Raw genomic sequence first — 13,428 nt, forward strand, 5'->3', positions numbered from 1 at the left:
AGATCCCTTGGTCACCTACCATATGGCAGTAATGGCCAAAGGGTACACCCTAGGGATGCTGTGTGGTTCTCCTTGACATCTCAGAGGTTCGGCACTACAGGCTTCCCATTTGGATGGATAAGAACCGATACTACACTTGATCTTAGCCAAAAAGTTGAGAAGCAATCCAGTTCTTAGAAAAGGACAAGTGTACTGGAAATCTCAAGAAACAATTGCCCTGGTCAGATGAGTGGCCTAGGGGTACTCTTGGGGGTGATCCTTCTCATTAGGGAAAGCAACAAGTATGGAGTACTGTAGTCCAGCCCGACTCTGTTCTGCCTTTCTGGGAAATATATACACAAATTTTAGTATCTTAAATCTGCTGGCATCAGATAGGCTTAGTGTGTTTTTTTTTTGGAAGAAAGGAAAGCTAATTTGCATACCTTTGGGTTTCTGGGAAAGATTTTCAAATTGGCTTTCCTTCCAAAAAACCCCACTAAGCATATTGGATGCCAGCAGATGTAAGATACTAAAATTTGTATATATGTTTCCCAGAAAGGCAGAGTAGCGTTGGCTGGACTACAGTACTTCTCTCTCTCACTCCCCCTCTCCCTTTCTTTCTCTCTCTCTGTTATTTGCCAAAAACGAATCAGGACAAATTCCGAATCAGTAGATTCCGAATCGATTCGCTCATCTCTATTCTAATTAAAATAACATCTTTTCTTTAAAGGGACTTATTGCTCCATGTCGCAAACGAAAATTAGTATCTGTAGAAGTGCAATGAAATAATTAAAGTACTGTATAAGAAGTAGTGAGGAAAATGTACAGGAAGAAGGTCAATTGTTTGCTTGATTTGCAGTGTAGACTGTTTTTTAGATCAGGTTAATCCAAAGGAGTATTTAGGAGTATTCCTGGCTGGATCTCTGTTAACAAATGCATCCAGTGTAGATATCCTGACAGATTTTCATCATCACGTCATGTGCAATAACAACACAATGCAGCAAACTAAACACAGCATGTAATTTTTCCTACAAGAAGAGAATGGGGGTTTAAAGCGGAGCGGTATCAAGCAGCTAAGTACAAAATTGTATTCATAAATTGTCACAGAAGCGCAAAAAGTACATGAAATCAAATCTATTTGAATATTCAGGCTGACAAATGGTCAAAAACCATTTAAAGGCATTGGGCACCTTTTGAATGTACTTTTTTTAAATTATTGTATTGTACTTATTTTTCCAATTATCTTTATTAGGCTACATTCACGTCTGCGTTTTTGCGGGATCCGGCAGGGTTCAGCAAAAACGCTTCTGTCATGATAATACAACCGGCTGCATCCATTATGAGCAGATCCGGCTGTATTATCTCTAAAATGGCCATGACTGATCCGGCACTAAAACCATTGTAAGTCTTTTGTGTCTGAGAAAACGGATCCGGCACCATTGACTTACATTGTGTTTCATGCCAGATCTGTCTTGCTCCGCATCCCATGACGCACTCAAAAACGCTGCTTGCAGCGTTTTTTTGTCCAGCGTGAGAACGCAACCAAACAGAATAGAATGCATTCTGGAGCATTCCGTTCAGTTCAGTTCTCATTGCAAATGAAGGGGACAGAACTGAAGTGTTTTCCTCCGGTATTGAGATCCTATGACGGATCTCAATACAGGAAAGGAAAAATGCAGATTTTTTTTTTACGCCGGTCTTAAATTCCCTCATACACTGCCATAAGATTCGGCTAATTTATGACGAGGCACATCTACGACAGTCTGTGTGCTTGGCAGAAAAACAACACCAACCCCTGGCGTAAATGTTAGTAAATTTCCCAGCAAGATCCCAGACACGCCCCTGTCCTGCCCAACTGTCGAACACGGTGTAAAAACGAACGTGCGACTAAATATTGTTGCATGGCTAGTCAAAAAAAAAAAGGGACTTGCGACTCTTTTTTTGACAAAAAAAAAGTTGCCTTGATAAATGACCCCAGCATCTTTTCACAGTTGTGGCAGCTTTTTTTCGTTCCCAGTGAAATCTGTTAGAGGAGCAGTATGATGGATCGTTCTCTGGCCCTTATCTCTGCATTCCTGAGAGCTCATAAACACTCATTTAATCAGAATTTGTACATTAAGCTTAAATTAGTATTTGAGAACTCTCATGAATACAGATATAAGGGCTAGAGAATGATCTGACAGCTCCTCTGATTTCACTCTAAAGGAGAAATAGCCATCTGCACTGTGAAAAGATCCTGTCTGCAGAGAACAAACATCTAATATATAAAGCTGAGTGTATGTATGTGTGTGCATGTATGTATGTCCGCTAAAGGAATCCGCACCGTTGCATTTGCAATCACGAAATTTGGCACACAGGTACACCAGGTGTCCGGGAAGGTTTTAGAGCAGGTCTCAGCTCTCTAGGAAGTACCGTTACTGAGATATTCCCAAAAAAATGCATTAGCCAATAGAAGCTTGGTCACATGACCCTTATCAGCCAATAGAAGCTTGCAGGCTGTTAGCCTCCACATACAGTTTTACTCCAGGTTTGCCATTTTTCTTTACTGCTGTAGGTGAGCTTTAAAAGAAATCTGTCACCAGGATAATCGCTATTGAAGTAAAGCCATGGCCTAATAGCACTTAGTGCCCTATTTCCAGATGTGCCTTTGTTCTAGCAATAGATGTTTTTATCCTCTGAAAATCCAGTTTATTTGGTATGCAAATGAGCCAGTAAGGTGCCCAGAGGGGCGTCACTTTTGCAGGAAGGAGCCCAGACACGCTCCCTGCCACAATGTGTCCACCCTCAAAAGACAAACTTAAAACCCCGCCCCCAGGTCCCGCTAAGCCACATCCATGACCCGGTTAGACCACTCCCACTCCTCAGCCAATGGGGATTGAAAAAATTAAGGTAAAAATCAACTTCTGTCAGCTACAGGGGTGGGAGGGAGGGTGACTTTCTCCCTGCAGCCCACACTTAGCTGTTCAAAAGGACTCGCCCCCAATTCTGTTAGACCACGCTCACTCCTCAGCTGACAGGGATTGAAAAAATGAAGTTAAAAATCAACTTCTGTCAGCTGCAGGGGTGGGAGGGACGGTGACTTTCTTCCTGCAGCTCACGCTCAGACAGTACAGTGCTGCTGTCTTAGAGTGAGCTGTTCAAAAATACATCCTTGTATCGGTCCAGGCCCTGCGCCAGACGGAGGACAGGGAGTCTGAAAGCCGGACTGTCCGGCCTAAAACTGGACCTCTGGCCACCCTAGGGTCAAACTGCTGTGGAGTTAAAGGGATGGTCCGCTATGGAAGTCAGTGTTAAGGGGCCGATTGCTGTAAAGGCCACTGTTTAGGGGGTGGGCCCCAGTGGAGGTCAAAGTCAAGGGGGTGGTGTGATGTGAAACTCACTGATAAAGGGGAAGGCTGCTGTAAAGGTCAAAGTTAAGGGGGTGGGGGGCTGTGGAGGTCCCTGTTGAGGGGGCGGGGTGCTGTTGATGTCACTGTTATAGGGGATAGTGTTGATATCTTTTAACGACACACACAAACATTAAATGAAATAGATTAACTATACCCAAGCTAAGCCGAGTCCTTCATCTAGTTTTCAATAAAGACCAATTGAAAAAATGTTTTTAGCCCAAAATAAGTACAGTGCAATAATAAAAAATGCATTCAAAGGTGCCCATAGCTTTTAAATATAATAAATTGACAAATAGATTCTGTGTAATGCTTGGTTTTGATTGTCCAGGATCAGAAAAAGATGGCTGCTTGATTCCACAAACTGTACGACACTTGTCACTCTAACTGACCTGAGCTGTAATACCAGACAAAACACATTGACAAGTTAGGTGCAGTTTTTTGGGAGATCCTGGACAACCCCTTTAAATGGCATACCTCCAGCATACACACTTCAAAGGGGGCTGGCTCCAAGTGTATGTTAGCCATTTGTCTATTGTGTCGGGTGTATTCAGTGGCACAACCTCTGTTAGGAATGTGAAGGACAAGGAGTTCTTGTCCCAAGTAATCTATAGGAATCGAAGCTATATTTCTTTATATCAAAGTGTCCAGTAAATGTGAAAGTTATATTTGCTGGTGTTTAGTGTGTTCCTTTTTGACGAGTTGTGGTAGTAGTTATAGTCCTTGATCTACAGTATAATGACTACAGTTTGCTGTCTATTGCATTCTTTCAATAGGACAGTACTTACTGACACAAAAAAAGCTGTAGTCTGATGGTCGATGGCAAGCTAATTATACAACATAAATATAACATGACTTCATTCAAGCCACATATGACACTGGTATCTTCTTTCTTTGGTTGGGTGGATTAAGAAGAAATGTGCTCCCTCATGTATCTTGTTTATTAGAGGAACTTCATGAAAGTCACTGAGTCACTGTGCTTAAGAATATCATGTTTACTGGGTGGGGAGATCCACATGTTAAATTCAATCCACTGTACTAAATAGAAAGTGACAAGTCAGACAACCTCAATAAATCAAATTTCACATCCCTCACCAGTTCCCGAAAGGGCTGTGCCCCCAAGTCATTGCTACATGCAACACCAACACATCGGGGGCCCTGTCTAGCTTAACAAACCGGTGGACCTCAGGCAAAACCCCACCTCAAACCATCCCCCTGCGACCCAACAATCTTACCACCGCCAGCGATCATGCAAAACCAAGCTGCTGACCATCCAGCCGAACCGCTGCCCGGATGGCCCCCCAGAAGACAAACGAGTGTCCCAAAGTCCAAACCAAGGCTGGTTCCGAACCTGAAACGAAAGAAAAACAAAAAACACCAAGGAGCAACACAGATGAAAACGCTTCCCTTTAATTTAACAACCCGAATCGAAATTTCACTCTCGATCGGGACGGATATCCCCAGCCCCCACCGAGCCGCCTCCTTCGCAGTCCCAATCCTGAAAGAATCGCTTGAATAACTTGCTTGCCCTACCTCCAAACGATCCAAGCATCTCCTAAAAATAGCTGTAAACTGGAAACGGGACAGGAAAGAACCATCCGCATGAACCAATAAAGGCAAAACCTCCCTCTCCACCTCTGCCCAATACTCTTGCATACAATGCACCGGACACATCAAGCACCCCGAAATTGCGAACAGCATTACCCTGCGCCCTCTTCCTTCTACATCCGTTTTCGACCGCCAAATGAGGAATTCCACCCTATCTTGGAACAGATCCATATCATCCCTAAGCAACCCTCCCACTCAACTAACCGTCGGACAAACCTGCTCTCCCAACCGAGAACGCCCCAAAAAACGCCAATTAAAAAGCGAGCCAAAACAGACGCAGTTCCCATGTAGAACTACACACCCTTTGCAACTGTTCCCCTAATCCCAGCAGCAAGTCGAAAGACATCGGCCGCCTGCCATCCTCCACTGCCCGCAAATGACGCCCCTCCACTGCCCGCAAATGACGCCAGCCTTTTAATGCCCGCCAGCCTTTGTAAAATCTGTCATTTTTCTCAAACAAAAGCCAACCCTGCAACATAACTGTTCATTTTTTAAACTGACCAGCCCTCATCTCTACAATGGCCTACAAACAACAACAAAGGCACCTCTAAATCTTCTTCCCAAACACCCAACCTAGCGTACCACTCTTCACAGCAATGCCAAGCCTTCAAATATGTTTCCCACATACTGGCACCAATGATGAACGAATGAGCCCCGCTACGATGCCTCTAGTAGGTCCCATAGACAACTCGGGCACTCCATCCCACCCTCCTCCGCCTCTGGGGCCAGCTGCCGAAAACGCTACCACTGTGAACGAGAGAGAGCATCAGCAATACAGTTATCGGCTCCAGGCACATGCACGGCCACCACCCATGTATTGAGCCACAAACAGTCCATTACCAGCCGCTGTAACAGCCGCACTACTAAAGGCGACGAGGCCGACAACCCGTTAAAGGCCTGAACCACTCCCAAATTATCACAATGGAAGCAAACCTTTTTATTTTGAAAAACCTCCCCCCATAGCATAACCGCCACTACAATAGGGAAAAGTACCAACAGAGCTAAATTTCTCACCCAACCCCTTGCCACCCAACTATCTGGCCATCCTCCCGCACAACATTGACCACCACAGTAAATGCCATAGCCACCTCCCCCCACCACATCGGAAAACAGCTTGAAATCAAACCAATCCACTACTTCGCCCATAATTAGCGAACGACCATTGTAACTATCCAAAAACGAGCTCCAAACTTTCAAATCCACCCTCAATTCATGACCCAACAGAATGTAATGGTGTGGTGCCACTATTCCCGCCATTGCCCCTGTTAACCTCCTGCTAAAACCTCTCCCCATGGGCATAATCCGGCAGGCAAAATTGTTTCCCCAGGAGTGACTGAAGCTCGCGCAGCTTAATCTTCTGCAAACGCCGGGCCCTCGCAACTTCCCCCTTTAAATCCTCAAATTTATCTGTGGACAACCTACATTCCATCCGTACTGTATCATTCACTATCCCCCAAAAAATCTATTTCATAACCGGCCCCATCGTCTTTTCTGTTGCCAGGGGAACTCCAAATGCACCAATCAACGCACTCAACGTGGGCAGTAACAGCGAACAAACGCGCAAATCTGGGGGGCCAATACAAAGGAAGTCATCCAAATAGTGAATGATAGATTCACATCCAGACAAATCCGCCACCACCCGTTCCAGAAACGAACTGAACATCTCAAAGTACGCGCATGACAGGGAAAAGCCTATCGGCAAACGACAATCAACGAAAAATCCCCCATCCCAAAAAGACCTCAAAAGATGCAAACTATCCGGATGTACTGGCAACAACCTACAGTAAACGCTGCTTCAATATCTGTCTTTGCTAGCAACGCCCCTTTACCAAACATGTGAACCCACGCAACTGCCGCATCAAATGAGGTATAGACCACCGAACATAGAGCCAGATCAATACCCTCATTGACTGACGACCCCTTTGGAAAAGACAGACGAAGGCGAAACTTATTCAACTCCTTTTTTGGAACCACCCCCAATGGCGACAAACGCAAATCCACTAGCGGCGGTTCCAATAAAAGGGCCAGCCATCCTACCTAACTTGACCTCTTTTTTTCAATTTCTCTGCTACCACCTCCAGATGTTCCAGAGCTGACTGTAGATTTTTTTTTAACTAACACCGCGCCAGACAGAATAAACGGAATCGAAAAACCCCTCCTTCAACAAATTTGCGGCCCTCTTATCCAGGTATCTACTTAGGAACGGTTCCATCCTTTCCAGACGAACTGGCGTCTCCCCCTTTGCTATTGGAATCGCCCCCTTTTTGCTTGTTTTCCTTGAAGCAAAGTGTAGCTCCGTGAGATGTAGATCACTCGTGCTTGAACTTGCACTTAGCTCCAAATTTGCACCCCCCTTCACTAAATAGGAAGCACAATCCCTTTGCGGACGCTGCTGCAATACCAGATTGTCCCTCGCCCCCGGATTCCACCCGAAAGGCGAAAGGACTGACCTGACCTAACTGGCGCGGTCACCTTCAACCACAAAGCAATATCTTTGTGATCCCATCTAATGTTCAGGCGCACAGCCTTTCTCTGTCTGAACTGCTCATCATAGTGCAGCCATGCTTGCCCCCCATACACCCGATATGCTTCGCCGATGGCGTCCAAATAGCAAAAAAGCGACGAACAACACTCCGGCGAATTTTTCCCGATCACACGCCTGCAACCAGTTTGGAAACGTCTGTTGTATCAAACGATACCTTCACTTTTCCTCGTCCTCCTTCTTACCCTTATCCTTCCTTGCTCTATCCAAGTAAAACTTTTCCAAGGGGAGCAGGGTAAAAATTTCCACATACTCCCCTTTCCAAATGCGCTGCCTCACCTCTTGCTTCAAATGCGCCCCCAACGGGCCCTCAAAACAAACATAAACTTCCCCTTTTGCCTTATCGTCTAACTTCACTGCTTCCTCCTCCGCTGAACCACCCGCCTGCCTTTGAACTGACGCCGTGTTCCTATGTACGCCTAACGTGGCCCCACCCGGGACCCCCGCCAATCAACTGTTTCAGAAGGCAGCGGAGCTCCAGCAGCGCCGCAGCTTTCTCACTGTTTACCACTGGCTCAGTGACGTCACGACTAGTATCAACTAGCGTGGGCGGGGCTAAGCTCTGTTCACTTGAATGGAGTTTAGCCCCGCCCACGCCTGACTCCCGTTGCCCGCTCCTCTGTGCCGACCTTAAAGATCCAGGGGAAGAGGATTCCAAAAGCTGTCCCCCGGATGGGATCAAGCCAGGGACGTTGAAGCATCCACGTTTCAATGTTTCAGAAGAGGCAGAGCTATAATCTTGCTCCTGTGCTGGAGATAGGGGCCTGCTGCCCCCTGCCATGTGGCTTGCAGCAGCCCCGTTCCAGATGCCATTTTGCACACTCTGTTGTTAAGCTGAAGACTGGGTAAGCTAAAGTTTCACCTAAAATGGCACCCCTTCTTCACCCTGCCCGCTTATTTAACCTCCTAATTCCCACCCCTAAAATTGAACTATCCAATCCCTAACCCCTGGGGTCTCCCTGAACCAACCCCCCATCATGCTAGCCTCCCCTAAAGGCTCTGCCCCCCGGTCTGGCCTTTTCTTCACATGGAATCTATTTCACAATGATGTTTAACCTTAAATGGGCTCTAGCTAGATTTTAATCATGGGACACAATACATGCTTCTCACATTGGCATATTGGCAATATGAGTCTAAAGCACATGACAGGTTTCCTACATCTGCCAACAGAAGCTGTAGAGTTTCATAGAAGACATCAAGAGTTGTCACTTTTAGGCCTAGTTCACACGAATGTATGGCTTTTATAGTTTTTTGAGGTCCGTTTTTCACGGATCCGTTGTTCCGTTTTTGAGTTCCGTTGTGTTTCCGTTTCCTTTCCGTTTTTCCGTTCTGTTTTTTTGTATGCCATGTACAGTATACAGTAATTACATAGAAAAAATTGGGCATAACATTTTCAATAGATGGTTCAGCAAAAACGGAACGGATACGGAAGACATACGGATGCATTTCCGTATGTGTTCCGTTTTTTTTGCAGACCCATTGACTTGAATGGAGCCACGGAACGTGATTTGCGGGCAATAATAGAACATGTTCTATCTTTCAACGGAACGGAAATACGGAAATGGAATGCTTACGGAACAAATTCCGTTTTTAATGCGGAACCATTGAAATGAATGGTTCCATATACGGACCGTATACGGAACACAAAAAAACGGCCCGTACACACGCAAAAAAAACGATTGTGTGAACTAGGCCTTACGGTGGGGATGGTATAGTTGAATAGGTTCTCCAGCAAAATTAACGCATTTAGATATTTCCCTCATGGTGAAAAATGCATTGCTTTGTGAGTTTGCTCAGATTTTTCTAAAACTTTTGATATGTCATATCAAAAGTTTTAATTGGTGGGTGCCTGAGCACTGAGACCCTCAGTAATCACTAGAACAAGCAGAGAGAAGCACCCACATATCACGCTCTTTTTTTCTTTAATGCAGAGGACGGAATGGAGACAGGCCCATAGACTTCTATTCAGACCATTTAGTGTAGCGAGGAGAGAGAGCGAAATATGCGCATGCTTCTCTCCTTGTTTTAGTAATCATGGGGGTTTCAGTGCTCAGATTCCCACCAATTAAAATTTTTCATATTTCACTATGACATATGAAAATTTTTTACGAAAACTCACTGACCTTTTGAAAGCAAGTTCCCTTACAGTGCTTTTGGGGAATTCAGTATTTTTTTTCACAAGCATTTTTTATGAATAACTTAATTAAAAGTGGCCCCCCTCCAGCGGGCCCAGGCTCTGATACATTAATGGACTTCAAAGATCTTGGAAAAAAGAATAATTTCCTCAGGTGGGTCCCCAGGAACCGCAGTCTGACAGTGGATATGTACCCTCATTGCATCTGTACAGTAGTTATGCCCCCTTAGTGCCCCTGTAGTGTCCCACTAGGTAAAGGTGGGCACTGCACAAGGGTTAATGTGTTTATTGCATTTACTGCCATGTGTTGTATTTCTCTGTGTTATCTGGGTGTCAGGCCTGTCAGGGTGCAGTTTAGCCTCCCAGGCGTTAGAGGGAGCTAGCGAGCCCTAGTTATTTATAGGTAGGCCCAGACAAGGGAGTGTCAGTGTATTCCAGGGGACTAGAGGAGTCACTTAGTCAACCTGAAGCTCCTGAGGCTAGGAATAGCTCAGTTGAGATACCCCAGTAGCAGGACAGGACCTCCTGGGAGAAACCTGCAGCTTCCCTACCAAGCAAGGATAATACAAGTCAGATAAGTAACCTGATGGGCAGAGGATCTATAAAGTAAAGAGCAAGGGTCTATACTGGAGGAAGGATTTATATACCAAGGATTAAAGCCAGCAATTAGGCATCCGGGCCTTGGGATACAGCCAGCTAGAATAGCTGAAGGGGATAGAGCAGCATTGCACTGCAAAGCATTAACTGTTTGCCCTCCATGTATCTTGCATGATTAATACCTGCCATTATTGAAGGAAAGCCTGCTTGTGGAGAATTGTTTCAAGGGACTGCATCATCATTATCAACTGTAATTTGCCTGTACAAAGTTGGATTGTTTTTCCAAAGTTAAGCAACGTTTGGTTCACCAACTGTGTACTCATTTAATCCTCCTATAAATCGGTGTGCCACCGTTACAGGCACTGGCGTCACGAATCTTAAAGGGACCTTACCTAAGGCACTCAAAACACCTACAACATCCAGGGCACCTCACACACCATCAGGTCTGGTCCCTATCTACAGAGTGTGCCCCAGAGGAACTAGTGTCTGCCTCTCATTCACTGTTGCTTGCCGGCCCAGGGTTCTCCTCAGAAAAGTGAGTAACCCTCGATTGCCCATACCGTGATCTCACTGTCGCTATACCCTGCAGGTCTGGCGTGTTGCATAAATTGGCGTCACGAACAGGATACGATCATTCCTGCGCCATTGCGGATATAAAAACTGTGTGCTATTATATGCCTTAAAGTGACCAAGCCCTAATTGCTTTATTGAAAATTGCTGGGCCAAAGTGAACTGTAATAATTTGCGGTGTGAAGATTTTATTGTCTGGACTATTTGCCATTTGCGTAAGCCGCCTCTTGCTGTCAGTGAATCGACAGCGATTTTGCCCACTTCACCTGAGTTGGATTACAAGTGCGCCTTGTGGAACCGTTTGGCGCGAAAAAGAACAAGGAGGAAGGACGCCGCCCTGTCTGGAAGAAAAGGTGCCGCCTACCTGGGTCCCGGAGCTACGAGAGACCGCGCCCACCTGCTGACGCTGTATGAAGGACGCTCGGCGCCCGTAGCCACGCATCTCGCGAGATCTGGAGCGAGCATCACCGGAGTAAGCACAGACTTTAAACTTTTGCCGGCACTTCCGATTACCTTACCGGAACATTCCCGACCCCTGCCAGGGCACTGGAGAGGATCCCTTTAGTGACCAAAGACTTTACTTAGAAAAAGTTATTACCATTGCCGCTCCGCTACATTTAAAGGGCCATACCCGCCTATTAACGCCATGTCCGCACCTGAGGAAATCGGGCAGGCGGCCCCAGTCGTGCCTTCTGAAGTACCCGCAGCCGACTCTAGGGCCCCTGCCGCCGCGGCACCACCAAGCCTGATGCCGTTAACCATGCCGTATTATTTTGGGGCCCCCTGGTTCCCCTGTTATTCAGGGGAAGCCCACAAGTTAAAAGACTTTAGGGAGCAGATACTGGCCTTGTTCCGGCTTTATCCCATAACTGCCGAACAGCAAATGGAGATCCTCCTAGCTCAGTTAGAAGGGGCCGCCCGCAGGGAAGTCATGTCGTGGCCCCGCTCTGAGAAGAGTAGCCTGGAACAGATTTTTGATCGCTTGGGCACCACATTTGAGGCCAGAACGGTGTCAGAAGTTAAAATGCGTTTCTTCAGCAGAAAGCAGCAGCCTGGAGAGTCGCTCCGCGATTTTGCCCTGTCCTTACAAGAGACACTGAGAGCTGTAGTCCAAGTGGATCCCAAAGAAGCTGAGGACCAGGACCGGACTCTTAGAGAGCAGTTCATTGCGGGCATAAGTACTGAGCATTTAAAGGGCCAGCTACGGATGTTGTCAGCTCAACACCCCCACTGTACATTTTTGGATTTTAAGGAATTGGCCATCAGTATACTAGGCCAGAACCCTGCTCCAGCCTTCCCTGAACCTCAGGCTTGTCAGCCAAAGACTGTTAATGTGGGGCCTGCAGGAGTCAGTCAGGCCACCCAGGCTCCAGTCACAGATGTAGTGGCAGCACTAATGGAGCAAGTGAACCATCTTACTCTAAGCTTAGAGAAGGTGTGTAAGAAGATAGAGGAGTGGGAGAGACCACTGTTACTGGAGGATGAAGGCCCTTTTCCTCCAAGGCTCCCACCTGCCTATAGGGATGTATATCCAAAAGAACCTGATGGGCGACCGAGTTACCGGCCCAGAAGTAGAAAACCGCCTGTCTGCCACCATTGTAAGAAATATGGACATACCGAATCAATGTGCTGGCAGTTAAATGGGCAACCCCTGAGGCAGAGGACCGCCCCTCGGGAGGTAGAACAGTAGGTCCAAAGGATCCAAGCTGGATGCCTAAGTATGTAGGATCCCGTCCAAAAATTAATATATGTATCAACGGGATACCCTTTGAAGCCCTCTTGGACACTGGGTCACAGGTCACCACCATTCAATGGCCTGCCTTTAAAAAGTTCTGGTATCCAAGTCTTCTCACCCAGCCACCAGAGTCCTGGTTAGATATCATTGCCAGCAACGGTAAGCCAGTGAAAGTGCATGGGTATTGGGAACCTACCCTTCAGGTGGGAGAAGCCACCCTGCCACAGCAAGGCGTGATTGTGGTACAAGCAGGAGATAAAGGAGGACACCCTGTGATCTTAGGGACTAACGTTCTAAAAAATTGTTACTCTGAAGTGCTTGACGCATTAAATCAAACTATATCTTCAGCCTCACCTGCTTCCAGAAGAGTTATTCAAAAGACTATTAGTGTGCTGTGTGCTCAACAAAGGTTCGCCAACAAGAAAGGAGAAATTTGTACTGTCCGGATCCGGGATAACCAGCCGGTAATTCTGCCTCCAAATTCCCAGATCATCCTGTGGTGCCGTGCTGTGTTAGGGATCCAGGGCCAGGACTATCAGGCCTTAGTGGAACCTATTCCCATTGAAAATCATCCCTTCATATGGACAGCCAAGAGCCTGGTGACCGTGTCTCAAGGTAAAGTGCCTGTCCGTTTAATCAACTTTGGTGATCATCCCGTTACTCTCCTTAAACACTGCCCCGTTGCTCAGCTTTTTCAGGTGTCTTTCCAGGATGTGGCGTTCCAGACCACACGGAGGCGTTCCAGACCACACAGAGCAGCAGCCTCCCTATGACATCCTGGTGGGAAGAACTACATGTGGGGAACGAATCCACCCCAAAAGAGCAAATAGAGGGAGTCCTGAAGCTGGTGAAGGAGCACCACCAGGCTTTCAGCAAA

Source organism: Bufo bufo, chromosome 5 (genome assembly GCF_905171765.1).
Source record: "Bufo bufo chromosome 5, aBufBuf1.1, whole genome shotgun sequence".
Lineage (NCBI taxonomy): Eukaryota > Metazoa > Chordata > Amphibia > Anura > Bufonidae > Bufo > Bufo bufo.